Here is a 15378-nt window from a genome sequence, read left to right on the forward strand (position 1 = left end):
GGGCCAGCAAGTTCTTCTCCAAGAACCACTTTGTTTTGGTTGGACTCTTTTAATGCAGAATTTGTGGTTTTTAGGCGTTGCATATTTTTGTAAATTTCGCAACCTTTGTAGTTAGCAGAATGACCTTATTACCCACAGAGTACGCATTTAGCTGGAGTCTCTCGTGTCTTCTGACAGGTATCAGATGGATTTTTTTTTTGAAATCAGGTAATCTAATTTCTATGAAAGTGTTCGTAATATATTTCATTGGAATTAGAAATACACAATATCTTTTGTTTAAGTCATTTAACTCAGAACTAAAACTAATTAAAACTAATTTAATTAGTAGTAGAAATATGATGATACAAATTTGGTGGTGAACCCATTTTTTTTAATCATGTTTTAAATAAATCCATATAAAGAGTATTTTTTAATTCATAATTTCTCACTTATAAATGAACAGTCTAATAATTTAAAAAAATTAAATCATTATTTAGCATTTCTGGGGATGTAAAAGTCACCAGAAATGTTATAAGACTGATAGCACCGGATGAAAAGTTAATGGGGAGAGAGAGAGAGAGATTTTATTGTTCTTGAATTATTTACAATTTTACAATAAGCCATGATGCTCTGAAACTGCAGTGTCTCATTGAGCATTTCAAATTATTCAGGTTTCTGGGTACAATATAAGTTTTGTGAAAACAAGTATAAGAGATAACTAAAAAAGAAAATAATATTTGTAAACATGTTAACTTCTTAAAAAAACCAAACAAAAAAAGAGATAAAATAAAAAGAAAAAAAAGGAAAGGCTAATAAAATAATAAGAATGAATTGAAAATGTATGCCCTCTGGAAATATTAGGTACATAAAATAATACTATAAATACAAGTTAATTACAAAATAAAATCCTTCTTAAAAAAAAAGAACAAAATAAAAATAAAATAAGAAAGAGATTAAAAATAGAATATTCTCAGATAAAATTATATATATAAAATAACATTCATTTTATTTCGGGAACATCGAAAATGAACCTATCACATGCATTAAATGCCCTCTGAAGAATTTATAAGTCTTTACCCTGTATATCTGTAAATAATATACTACAATAATCGATGTGTGGTATTATTAGTGTCCGAAAAAGATGTTTCCGTACAAACATAGGCAAGCATTCTCTATTCCTACGTAACTGGGCCAAATTTCTAAAACATTTCCCAGAGGTACTGCGTGGTCTTTGCCATTCAAGTGATGAAGAGAATGTTACACCCAGAGCAGTAAAATTTTAGAGTATTCAATGGGTACATCATTTAAATGAATTTTTGGATAATTTCCTGCGACTAATGGTTTTACATAAAATTTACTACCGAAAATTATTGCTTTTGTCTTTCATGGGTTCAAAGTGAGTTTTAGGTTTACTGACCAGGTAAATATTTCTCTTACATCTTGATTTATTTTTTCTATTGATTCATTAAAATTATCAGGACTCGATGACGTATAAATTATAATATCATCGGCGTATCATATCACATTTACATGATTTAAGTATCGATGAGATATCCGATATGTATAAAAGAAAGAGTAACAGTTCCAGGACTGAGCCTTGAGCAACTCACGAAACATTTGGTAGAAATTCAGAGACAGAGCCATCGCCATCACTATCAATCACGGCTTGAGTTCTATTTTTCAAATAAGATTCAAACCAGAGTACTGCACTATGAGAAAATTTAAACTTAATAAAATGTTATAAGACTGATAGCACCGGATGAAAAGTTAATGGGGAGGGAGAGGGAGAGGGAGAGAGAGAGAGAGTGAGAGAGACAGCTTAAATTTCCGGTCGTCTGCTGAGGTCACAAATTAAGATTTTTAATGTCAATCTAAACTCAAAAAATCATAACTACATAACCTTTTGCTTTTTGCAGTTGCTTTGCTTCCTGGACTACTTTTTTTTTTTTTTTTTTTCGGTTTTTTCGGTTTTCTTTACATCTACAGCCCCTTTGAATTGGTTTTCTGTACATCTATAGCCCCTTTGAATTGGTTTTCTGTACATCTACAGGCCCTTTGAATTGGTTTTCTGTACATCTACAGGCCCTTTGAATTGGTTTTCTGTACATCTACAGCCCCTTTGAATTGGGTTAAGAGGGTTGAAAATTCAGATAGCGTCAGAGAAGTATCTTTTTTGGTTTCATTATTTTTCCCCCACTCTCACCATTTTTTAAGAGTCTTTAATGAATTTTTACTTTAATAAATTATCATTAAAAAAATAGAGTGTGTGTGAGAGAGAGGGATAATTTTTCCTAAAACTTTCTGTAACCCGAACTTATCATCATCAATAATGATCATTCATTCATGATCAGTAATCTGATCACTTCTCTGCAGCCATTAGTTTGGATTACTGAGATTACACTGTATATATAGAAAATTTATAGATAATTTCTGCTAATAATGATAGAAGAGAATACATCGTAGCCTCACGGTAAATAATCTTATATACAGAGTGCACAGAGGGGCAGGGTACACAGCTAGGCGCAGACTACACAGCTTTTTGTTGTTAGATACAGCGGGTCAAGTATCACGCTCCACTACGTGACTCCATCAGCAGCCTAATGAATTGTCTTTGTCACCGATGTCACTATCGACCTTATCAGAATTATCAGTTATCAGGTCGATTGCGCTGAGGTTGGAGGTCTCAAGTGTTAGTGTGATCGTCGACGGAGGCAGGTTCGCCATGTCACTGTAATGGTAATAATATTTATGCAATTTATTAATTTATTGTAATTTAATATTTATATCGCCAATCAAAAAGACTATGGAAAAAATATATGAGCTAAATTAATATAATTCGATTATGAAATTATGTTATAACTGTAAAAACATCAGTGTTATATTCTGTGTATGTACTTCACATATTTGTTACGTTTCGGCCTATTTTAATTTTCGTCCCTGTCACAATATTAAAATCCATAGATACAACGAGTTTCCATAGATACAACTCGCGGTAGTTTGTGTTGTAATTTATTTTAAATTCTGTTTATTTCAAGCTATTTATTTAATGAAGTAATTATGTCTAAAATATAAAAATGTGTATAATTCGCATTTTCTAATATTAATTAACTCAGTTTTACAGCAAATGATTTGTACAATATATATTAAGTATTTCGAATTCCAACAAAATATATTATGAACACTTTAATAGGAATTGCCCGATATCGAAACTGTGTAAAAATTTCCACTTATGATTTTACGGTGATTAGGATAACTTGTCTATAGATTGGGGGTTCAAAGATGCCTTCTACATATGTGCATTTTTATTTGCAACCAAAAATGTCATTACCTGCTTAGTTTCCTCAATACATAAAACATTTTTTTTTTAACGCTAGTTCTGATCCTAGAGTGTTAGGAGTACCGAAGTTCGGATTATTGAGATTACACTGTATATAATTAATAGACAGTTTTATATATATATATATTATATATATATTATATATGTATTATAATATTTACCTAAACAAATTTTTATAGATAGTATTTTTTAGATAAGTATATTTTAAACAGTGTTGTTTTATTGTTTTGTATATTTAAAACTTAACCCAGTTTTTTTGTAGTTATATTTTAGTTTATACTTTTTTCTTTTCTTCTGTACACTAAAAATGATCATTTTTGTACGTTGAATTCGACCAAGAAAATAATATGAGTTAATAGGAAAAACTGGCGGCAATGCATGTCGATTGAATATGAAATGTTTTACTTGCAAAATAATATAGGATTAATTTTCACATTGCTCTCTCAGATTCATGAATGGATTTTAATTGCCCCCAACATGGTGAATGGCGGCGGATGGAAGCGAACTCCGATCAAGATGTCTGTCCTTTGTAATTATCCAGAAGGCACTGGGCGGAAATACCCGACCATAACTGCTGGAATGTGGGCTCAGCTCGGCAATTAATCTTTTTATTTATCGCCAGAAGAATTTAGCTCCAAAGAGGAAAAGAATTTAATCATTGGCTGTCCCATCTTCGGAGTCCAAATATAACTCATATTCTGTCTAATGTCACTCCCTTCCATAGCTGTACTCTATTTGTTTATAATTTTTTTAATTTCATATTTGATGAGCATCCTTCATGACATCTCCACTTAAGGAAAACCATTATTTAGAGAAGTATTATAGAGAACTGAATCTTTTATTGAAAAAGATGTTTTTAAAAAAAATATGATAGAAAATTTAATTTGAAAATAACCTGCATAAATTTTTTGTGCATAATTTTAATTTGTTAAAAAAATCCTTACTTTTCCAAAGAAATGGATTCATTAATTTGTCGCAGAAATTTCCTTGTTTATAGCTTATGTACTGCATTGCTCAAAAAAAGTTTTGAAATTAACTGGATAATTTTTATATAAAGAATTTTAGTTTGTAGAAAAAAATCCTTTATTGGTGAGAAGTAGATATACATTTATTTTTGATAGAACGATCTTCAATTACTTTATATTTAGTTGATGAAATTATAGTAATAACAAAAAAAAAAAATGTTAATATATTTCCTACGAAATAATGGTTGAGACGAGGTTGATTTACTTTTAAATTATTATTTTGTAAACCTTATTGTTGACGTTTTTGAGTTCAGAGCAATCACAACATAAGCTACGATATAATATATCCAAAATAAAGGATGACTAATTATATTTTAATTTATGTTTGACATTTTACCGTGAGGTTCATTGGTAAAACTGCATTGAATAATATTTATATAATGTAAATATAATACACACGTAATAATAATGCACTCATAATAATAGTAATACAGTGTAATTTTAATTATTATAATTTACTCGAATTTTAATTCACTAAAATATAATAAAATATTTATTCGTAATAGTAACTGTAACATTTTTCAATCTGAAATAATTTCCTTTAATACTTGTTATTTGTAATTAAAACATCGAATAAGTCCATATATATATCTTTATAAAGCCTTAATTTTCTTTTAAAACTTCTGAATTTCATTTAGTAATAATAATGATAATTATAATAAATTAGTAACATAAATTATTACTTAAATATAATATTAATAAGTAAGCAAATGAACAATATGACAGTCAAGAATAAAAAATGGTCAGAATTAATAATTATGAATGCATAGTTCAATACATAATAATCATAAACAGAAATAATTTCTATGAATAATAACTGAAATAATGTTCGTTATTTAAAACAAAGATTGCCTATCAAAAGTATCCTCAAGTTGTTATGATAAAATAATTACAAAATATTGGACTTTTTCTAAGTCAATCTTAATTTTAAATCCAGAATTTGATTTAGACACAATAAATAGTATTGATTTATTTCCTAAAAAAATTTTAAATTTACTAATTTTATCCGATATTGAAATCTTATTCGGTATCAGTAAAATATCGAACTTTTGAAATATATCGATAACTAGAAAACATCTTAAGTATCGAATATTTCGATTTGATATTTTTGGAATAAGAAATATTTGAATGTCTGTTAGGTGCTTGGCTAGTGGTGGGTACTTGACTATTTCTAGGCTGTCATCATTCCAAGTGCTGATCGAGTTGGGTTTCTATGCTTCAGTTTATTTAACAATAACTATTTATTTATGTTATTTATGTTTATTTAACAATAACTTTCTACTCTCACTACCACCTGAATAAATAATTTCCAAAAAAAAAATAACATTTCTTAAAATCTTATACGAAAACTGTATGCAAATTATTTAGTTAGAACATTTTGGTCTAATTAGCCGTGCCTCTCCTGGATTCTTCCCCCCAACATTTCGGTTATGTAGAAATCTTAATTAATGTCACTAATAAGTAATTATAAATTTGGGTTATTAGATTAGGGTCCAAGGATAAGATAAGTAAAATGGAAACCTTTTTTTTTTAATCTGCAGTTACTGAGTTTATTTTCTTAATGATGAGGACAGAAAATCTCACGTATCTATCAAAGGTTTCTCTAAAGTAGATTACATTATTTGATAATTTGTTTTTTAGGTTTAGTAGGAGTTTCTTGTTACCTTTTTGAAATTTGTGAAACGCCCTTCCTTCTTTTGTTATGCTATAATTGGGCCTATTCTAGCTCCTTACTGTAAATATAATTACTTTTGAAGGAGGTGCTGTGATATTTTATAACCGTTTTCGGAAAGTAACATAATAATGTTCGTGAAATGAACTTGCTTCCAAGTCAAGCATTAATTAAATCGAAATATGAGAATTCCCGGAGTCAACCACTGTATACCCCAATATCACATCACAGCTACAGAAATGCACAATCACAAGGAGACGGTATTCTGCGCAGAAATACTTCAAGGTTCAGCACAGAACTTCTGTACTTCCACAGTGCAAATACAGAAGTTCTGAGTTGTCCAATGCTGGCTGCAAAGGGTAATGCGGATACAAACCTGTGTGTTTGTGTATATTAATATTAAAATATAACCTAATATTTCTGATTGAAAAAAAAAGATTGATAGACTGAATGTCAGTGCATTAAAAAAGGACAAACAGAGCCATTCTTTAAGGTAATGAATTATAATTTAATTTTGAAATTACATGGTGCTATTCTCTCCGCTACGTCACGAGCAGCATCGATAGGAAAGAAAACACCTCTATAAAGACCAGCTTAAGAAATATGTTATCATCCCCCCTACGCCTCACCTATTGACAGCTGATGTCTACCTAATGGGTTCACTGCCCCTGGTATAGGTTCTCTTGTTATCTCCTCTTTGTCACTGCCTATAGTATTAGCGGCCGAACATGACTGTCGCTTCTTCCTCACCTTTAGCATATTTTTCTATTAATAAAGATATAATGCATTTTGAAATAGCCTATTGTATAGTTATTCACCTTTACTGGTGTTTATATTTTTATTTTTTATAATAAATTAATTATAGTTTTACTCATCGTTAAAATACAAACATAAATTCCATTTCAACCGGATACCTTGGAAACACATTAACTCTAATAAAACTTTTCAATATTCTTAGGTTAACTCTTTACTAAAGCCATATCATGAAAAATGTACGAATGCACAGAGTAGCAAAAAACCACACTTGAAGTTAGCATGCCGAATTCGCAGACCAACCAAACCATGAATGCTTTATATACAAACATTTATCCAAGCGATACCTCAAATTTTAGACATGAAATGTGTGTACTGAAGATTTAATGATAGGTTATATATGATATGACAAACGTATTCAAGACAATGCTCACATTTAATGTAGAGACTAATGACATCCAAGACATTAGCCGAAGACTAAGAAGGAATAGGGGGATGTCCTCCTGTAATAGCGGTACCTTAACAGCTTAATAACTCGAAACTCTTATATATTTATTTTATTTCCTGATACCATAAACAATATATTCTCTTCATACACCTAGCATACCTTAGCTTCCTCTCAAGACATTCCATAACGCCCACACGACTTTCTCAGAGGAACCCCAGCCGGACCACAACTAGAAGTGGAGGTACGCAGGGACCACCCCGAACTACAGAGCCATGCGTGGCCTACATTCCACAGCTCAGCGACATCCAGCCCCTCATTACCGCCCCAGTAATTGTCGCTAATTCTCGAACGCTAACGGTCGGCCTTTTTCCATGTTCCTTCTCTATAAGTTGTCGAATAGCTGGAGGTGTATGATGACGAGGTTTGAACCTAAATCAATAAGAACCTTTGTAACCTTGATACAAAACCGTAACTAACTAGGATAACTAAATGCATTCAGAATAACCAAAGGTTTATGTTTGTGGTTGGTCTAAACCACAAATATAAACCTTTCGTTACTTATGTAATTATGTAACGTTGCCTATCAACGATTTTACATACAAATACTTTTATAAGCAGAGACAATGTTCTTAGAAAAACCTGAAAGTATTGTTTATTCATACACTATAAATATATGTTTATTCTCTATTCTGAAAACCTTACTTTCAGTTATTCAAACTCATTATTTTGAATTCAGAATTTGGTCTTTAGTTTTTGTTTCGATCCGCTACCTTGGACTACATTTGGACAAGCGATTAACCTGGAATCCTCACACCAGACTGAAAAGACAGGAAACTGCACGTCGATTTCGACTATTACAGCACTTACTAGACAAACGGTCTAAACTTCCAACACATTGCAAAAAACTGATCCACATGACTGTAATAAGGCCAATCTGGACATATGGAGTTGAGCTTTGGGGCTCCACTAAACCTTCGAATTCCACTCGTATTCAATCCTTACAATCCAAAATCCTTCGTAAAATCCTCAATGCTCCTTACTTTGTCACAAATAAAATCATACGTAAAGACCTTAATGTACCCTATGTAACCGATCTAGCCCGATCCAAATATCACTCTTTCCATTATAAACTCTCTAACCACACAAACCCCCTAGTTTGTAATTTTGCATCCTCTTCTATTCTTGACAATCCTCCGAGGCGCCTGAAAAGAAGATGACCACGAGACCAGCTAATGTAAAATGTCATTAGAGTGCTACCAATGGGTAGTTTCTCTCCACGCCTGTAACACTCCAATTTAACTTAGACCAGATTTACTAAATGTATTATAATGTACAGTTGTAAATAGCAATAAATAAATATTAAAAAAAAAAGTTTTTGTTTCTGTAAGCTATAGATATGATGTTGGTGTTTTAATATACTTTATTCACACTCTTATACTATGCACCCTTTTTTACCTCTATCAACAAATTCCTAAGAAAGGTAAACGAAGTGATCAGTCCTAGAAATGTTTTGCAAATCACGATTAATTTGAAAGTTGTGGGATATTTGATAAGTATGTTACTAAATAATAAAAATAACATGTTGTCCTTGCCTGTTATTCCTGCGCTTCTTGATTTTCAAGTGTGAAGCAATTAGTCGTATCACAAAAAATGCGAAAAGTTTTCTGAAAGAACGTGGGAGAAACAAGGGGGTAAAACAAATCCTCCCAACACTTAAAAGTGAGACTGAAACTCTTTTTCTAAATGAAACGTTTAGTAAAAAATAAATAATATAAAGATAAATAATATAAAGATAAATAATATAAAGATAAATAGTTTTTTAAGCGTCCTTTAAGACCCATAAATATGAATGTTCATAGAAATTTTAAAAAATCGAAATTGTAGGGCCTTTATTTTAGTATAAAAATTAGTATTTTGCCTTAATTTGATGTTACTGCAACCGTTAGAAAGCTCAATTTCTCCTCATTAAGCCCATAGCAATACTTTATAAAGGAGGAAAAGTATCTCCAATAAATAATCAACCCTTAAACGTTTTATTTCATATCTGCGGTACTAATTTGTAAGCATAAGCTATATGCATACCCTATATACCTTGAAGATTGCAAAGCTAGCAGTTTAACCGAACTCAGCATCGATCAGACACACCTCGAGTCCCAGATGACGCTTGAAGTTGCCGCAGAAGCAAGTCATCGCCAGCGTGGAAGAAGCTGTTCATCGAAACGTATAATTCGGAGGAAACTTGCTCCTCCATTAGCCCTAATCCTATTCGAGGTCAGGGGGCTAGTCGATACCGTACCCGATTATCCGGCAAAAGCTGGAAAACGGGAATGTTGGCGGTCATTGCGTACTAACGGCTGTGAAATGAGAATACTTATTGGAAAATCTAGTAAGAGAAAATATTTTTGAAAAGGGATTTCATTTTTAGTATAAATACCTAACAACACAGAATAGTTGAAGCTTGTTTTCTCTATCCATATTTATTTAAAGCTTTTTAATTATTAAAAATGTTGCAAAACGAAAGGGAAGTCATCTTAATGCATCTTAATACACTTCAAATGTTAGACTATAAAATTACTATAAGTCTTTTAAAAAAACTTTTGATGATATCAGAGGCACAATGATATGAAAATTCGCTTTGATTATATCTGATTAGTTTTCTAGATAATATCTGAATTTTATAATCAATTATTCAATAAAAGATGCAACGCAAGTAAAATTTTATTTCAAACATAAATTAAGTTTCGATCCCTGTATGGATATTGAGAATAATAGATATTATAAGTCGAAGTAGTAAAAAACAAAAAATCCCAAGAAGATGTGAAAGGAATGGGGAAAACCCGATCGCCAATGTGCCCTTCACTACAAATAACATAAAATGGTACAAAACAGATATAAATAAACAAATTAGAAGCTCCAAAAAGTTGTAATATTTTATTTCTATAAAAATTGATATTTAACGGTTACAGAACACGCTAAAAACGGATCTGAAATGTTTTTTCATTTAATAAATATATGATTAAAATTTATTATTTTTTACTGGAATAATCGTTTTTATTTATTTTTTTAGCTTCTTTTTGTCTCCGTAAAAAATATTTTAACTATTTTTTTACTGGAAGCTTCTTTTTGTATTTGTAATTTTTAGCTTTTTTTTATTTTTCTGTAAACTTTTTTATGTAAAAAAAAACTAAAAATATTTTAACTATTTTTTTTTACTGGAAGCTTCTTTTTTTATTCGTAAATTTAAGCTTTCTTTTGTATGTGAATAAGATTATTTTTGTAAACAAAAATTCTAATAAAATATTTTAACTACTTTTTTACTATAACCTTCTTTTTGTATTAGTATAAGCTTCCTTTTTTTTTTTTACAAAAATAGTAATATGATGTATTAACTATTTTTTAGTAAAAGCTTCTTTTTATATTTTTAACTATGAGCTTCTATTGAAAAAAAAATACAAATGAAATATTAACATTTTTTTTTTACTATCAGCTTTTTTGTATTTGGCATTATCATTTATTTTATATTATTTATTAGGTTGTATTAAATCGACAAGCTAACAAAACAAATTAAAAAGCTGGAAGCTTCTTTTTGTATTTTTATAAGAAGGGAGCTTCTTTTTTAATTTGTATATACTTCTTTTTGTAAAAAAAAAAATAGTAATAAAATATTTTAAATTTTTTTACTGGAAGTTTCTTATTGTATTGGTTATTATTATTATTGTTATTTTGTTTCGTTAAATTGATGCTTCTTCATCCATAGCTTCACTTGGGAAAATGAAAGCCTAACAATAAAAATAAAAAATAAGATAAAATGTGCACATTCATATTAATTTGTTTAGGAATGGAGTTAAACAAATATTTAAAAATAGTTATCCGTCTAATTTATCACCTCAGTTACCATGATCACAATGATGATGCCCAAGGATTAAAGAATTATATTTTGGACATTTCCTTAATGCAGACAATTAGGCCCTCCATTTGTTCCTGTTACTGTCTGTTCCTGTTTCTTGTTGTGCTTGTTATACGAGCCCCCAGAGGCCTTCCACAGTGAGGTCTCTTTCTCGAAACATGCTATATATTAGTGCATCAAAATGAGAGCTCTTACGATTGCTTCATTCAATAGTTTAAAGTTCTTGAATGAAGACAAGTGGTCTTACGTTCGAGAGTAACATAAAATGAATGATATATGAAACTTCAATTTTAAACTTAATGTTCTGATATATATCATATCATTTTAAATAAGGAAAAGGGATTCCTATGGTATTACCAACGTGTTCAAAATTCGCGGAGAAAAGATTTAATCGTATAAATCCGATATCTTTATAAACAGTACCCTTAGATCTCCCAACTACTTTCTTACTAGAAAATAAGATTTAAAGTTAAAGGACATTATTCCAGGGGTAAGAAGCAGTAGGAAATAGTAGGAAACCAGATCACTGCGGGAGATCCTGAACAAGTCATAATTACAGGGTGATTGGTTATGAAGATCATTAAGCATTTCTCTAGATTTGATAGCTTAATTCCTAATGAAGTTTTCATTTTTTATAGAAATACAATCCACTTAAAATTATATTTTATACCAACATGGTTACATTTATTGAGTAATAAACGCCAGTTTTATGGTATGCTTACATAAAATATATATTACACTCTTACCATTACTAACTTTCCACTTGCTAAATGACCTTTCCACCAATACTTTCTAACGTATCTGCCTCGGAGACGTGACACTGACGAAAGGTCCTGTTTCCACAAGTTACGCAACTTGCCGCAGTTACTATCGGGATTTTCTCTGCTCGGGACTTCCTCATCAGGACCAAATGGACTAAGTAATAGAGCCATCAATAATAGCCACTGTTGTTGTTTTTTTTTACTCCTTTCCGCGAAGGTGTGGGTTCGGGTGGCTTTCTCTTGGCGACAAAATGCCAAGGAAATTAGTTTACGGTTGCACGGTGTATAAGTAAATGCGCATAGGCAAATCGGATTGCTCACTTTCTAGAAATTATAATAAAATGTTTTTTTTTTTATTTTTACTTCGCTTAGCTCTTAGCATTAGTATTATTTAAAAAAAAAAAAAATAGTGTCAAAATAAAATGGACTGATATCATCTTCCGGGGAAGCAAAGAAGACATAAAATAAAAAATTACTTTCAACATGGAAAAAAAGATGTTCAGACCTTGAAATAGCTAGATGGTCAAATGCATTATTTCATGCTTCACTCATCAATTATTATTATTGATGTTTCTCTTTGTTTATACAGTATTTAGCTGGGTGAATCCACCAATATAAAGTTATTTGAGTGATATTTGCTTGTAATTTATCAAAATTTGTTTACGGTCAGAAGTCGACTTTTATTCCTTCCCGCCACTCCCAAGAAATCCTATAATTAGATCCAGATATATTTTAACTAAAAAAAAAATTAACGAGTCGAAAATTGTAGAATTTTTAGCTAGAAGCTGCTTGGTAATTTGTGCGAAGGCATTTTTTTCTTGAAAACTGTAAGTATGAAGGAAGAATGTAAACCGTAAAGAATAATACCCAAGTCAATTTAATGTGATACTAAAATGAAGATTGTTTTAATAAAGAAGGATAAAATTATATTGAAATTATTAATAAAACAACCAGTCTCAAACAAGATAATTTGGGTAATCAATTTTGTCATTATTTATCTCTTTAGTTGTTTTTCTCATTAAATAATCAAATATTGATTACTGATTGAGAATGCTACAAATAGGCTCTCTCCTGAAGCATACGACCTCGATTTTCAAACTTGAAGTGAAGAGGTGAATATCGACTTTAACCAAAGGCGATAAAGAAAGCTAACAGTTAATAAAATCTATGAAATGCCGGGACCTTCCCACAGTGAAGCCATTTTAGGCACTTGAAATATCATTCAGGAAATCAAGATTACTATGATTGTCAATGGCGCAATTTCGTCAAGTATTGTGAAGATTTTTCTATTGAAAAAAAACCTATTAATAATTTATTAAATGGTAAACCGATGTTACTATACTCTAATAAACAAGGCTTTTCCTGCACCTAAAATATTTTTATTCGTGTATTTCTTAAAATTCTGGTCTTCGGTTCAGTTGAATTTCTTTATTCCACAAAGAATCACAATAATAAGTTAAAAATCAAAAATTGACAAAATTCTTTCTTCAAGTCTGGAGATTTTGATTCTGGCATGAATTTCCATAATTCAATCTTTTCAATCATTCACTAATATGCCTGAATCTCATTCATCTCCAATAACGCCATATCCAAAGACGCTTTTAGATTATTTCAAAAGTTTTAAAGGAACACAAAGAAGAGGGGCTTTTACTCTCAATTGATCTATGCCATTTCCAAACATCATATTCCACATTACATAAATTGTGCACCCATGAACGAATAAAGGTTTTATTCGAGAGAAAACCCATCACTTCATAAATCTCCCTCGAGCTCCAGATTCTTCTGCAGCGTGGCTTCCTTCTTCCTCATTTAGCCAAGACGGGACAACGTGCACGACCGATACTGAAGACGACTCCTTACTTTGACGTAGCCCGGTCTGGTTTCACTGACCGCGGAGGAACGTCCAACCCCCCGCAGGAGAGAAAGTAGAAACGAGGATTCCGATCTGGTTGCACGAAATCCCATTCCATCTACTGGCTGACATATAGTGACTTTCTTTATATGGGAATGCCATAGTCCGTTTCTCATACCATATTCTTTCTAAAATTGGAGAGCTTATAGATACATTATCAGTATCATTAACAATAATTAAACTCCTTTGGCGCAATTACCACAAAATAAGATTAGTTTCCCATTGCTGAGATATTCTACCTAAAAATATTTACGAATGAATTTATGTGAAGTAAAATGGTCAGAATTACGATTTTAATGAAACTCGTGGAATCTATTGGGCCGTAACGGTTCTAGCCTAAAATCTGTAATGAAAGATGTGAAGGACTAATCGAGGGACTAACTAGGAAACTTATTAAATGCTTTTTTAACATTAAACTACCAAAGTATCTGTAGTCTCTTTCCATAATTTTTTATAGGAGCAAACAGAAAGTAAAATTATATAAAATGGAGTAGTTTTTAATAAGTCTCTACAAAATTACTTTGCTGTTTTATATACTTAACTAGTCTTTCTTATTTGACATACTTTATCTGTCCTCATATTTAATATTTATAATTATTTTATTTTTTTTAGTATTACATCTTTATAAATCCGTGTAGGTCACAGAATTTACGGTTTATCACTGGACCAGAATGAGATTTTGTTTGAACGTTAACTTTCGTTTTTAATTATTATTTATTATTTTTACAATACATGGTTTGTAAAATTTAATTAATATTGACGGTCCGGGGCGAGAAAATTATATTTAACCTTAGGATGTTGATCTGAGTTCAAAATTCTTCTTCTTTAGTGGTACACGACGCTGAGCGACCCAAAAGCCAGCGCATAATAAATTAAAATATATAATAAACAATATATGAATAATTTAAAAAGAAAGAAAATATTTAGTGTCAAATAAATTTTTACTTAGCAACTGCGAACCTGGACTCTAGTTTTTAAAACTCTAAATTCTTTTGAAACGTGTAATTTTTAAACTTATTTTCATACGGAAATAGAATCTCTGACGTATCTCTTAGCAGGTTTTCAGCACTATATATGTACGCGTAAACTAAATCAGCTGTTTCTCCGTTGTGGTCTTGGAGAATCAACAAAACTCTAAGCATAACCCTCGCCTTTAGTTCAAAGGCTGAATCTGGAATAGAAATTTGAAGAGTTTTCCAATGACGGCTTCTGCTTTTTTTTTATTTCTTATTAAGCTGACAGGGTGATGTAATAAAAAATATCTTCTTTATTATTTATGTTTTAAATTAGATTTTTAATACCTCCGATTTCCTTACCGTAATGTATTTTTTAATGGCGTCTCATACGTCACTAACCAACACTTAGTTTGGTTTTAAAACTAACAGACTTAATATGATGTAATTATCTTTTCAACTATCCCCTCTAAAAAGTTATAAATGATATTTCTTCAAACTTAATAAAAAAGAAACGTTTTACTTTTGATAAAATTGACATATTCTCAGTTTTGCCTCAGAGAGCCTTCTTTAAGGATTAAAGATTGCTTCACCGCCGTTTTCATTGCTGGTACCTCCCAGATTAAGTCAA

The 15378-nt window shown here is 30.8% G+C and overlaps 1 protein-coding gene across 5 annotated transcripts in view; it reads left to right on the forward strand.

The window, feature by feature from the left end:
- Positions 1-15378, forward strand: part of LOC112210774 (uncharacterized) — a 208844-nt gene that overhangs the window by 78818 nt on the left and 114648 nt on the right. Inside the window, exon 1 of one of the 5 annotated variants that reach the window (XM_024361008.2) lies at positions 2643-2715. The exons of the other annotated variants lie outside the window; for them this stretch is intronic. The gene's annotated coding sequence lies outside the window, so the exon portion shown is untranslated. Of the gene's footprint in view, positions 1-2642; positions 2716-15378 lie in introns of those variants that run through there. 5 annotated transcript variants of the gene reach the window in all.

The sequence above is a fragment of the Halyomorpha halys genome, unplaced genomic scaffold (genome assembly GCF_000696795.3).
Source record: "Halyomorpha halys isolate HHAL.00 unplaced genomic scaffold, Hhal_1.1 Scaffold761.1, whole genome shotgun sequence".
Classification (NCBI taxonomy): Eukaryota; Metazoa; Arthropoda; class Insecta; order Hemiptera; family Pentatomidae; genus Halyomorpha; species Halyomorpha halys.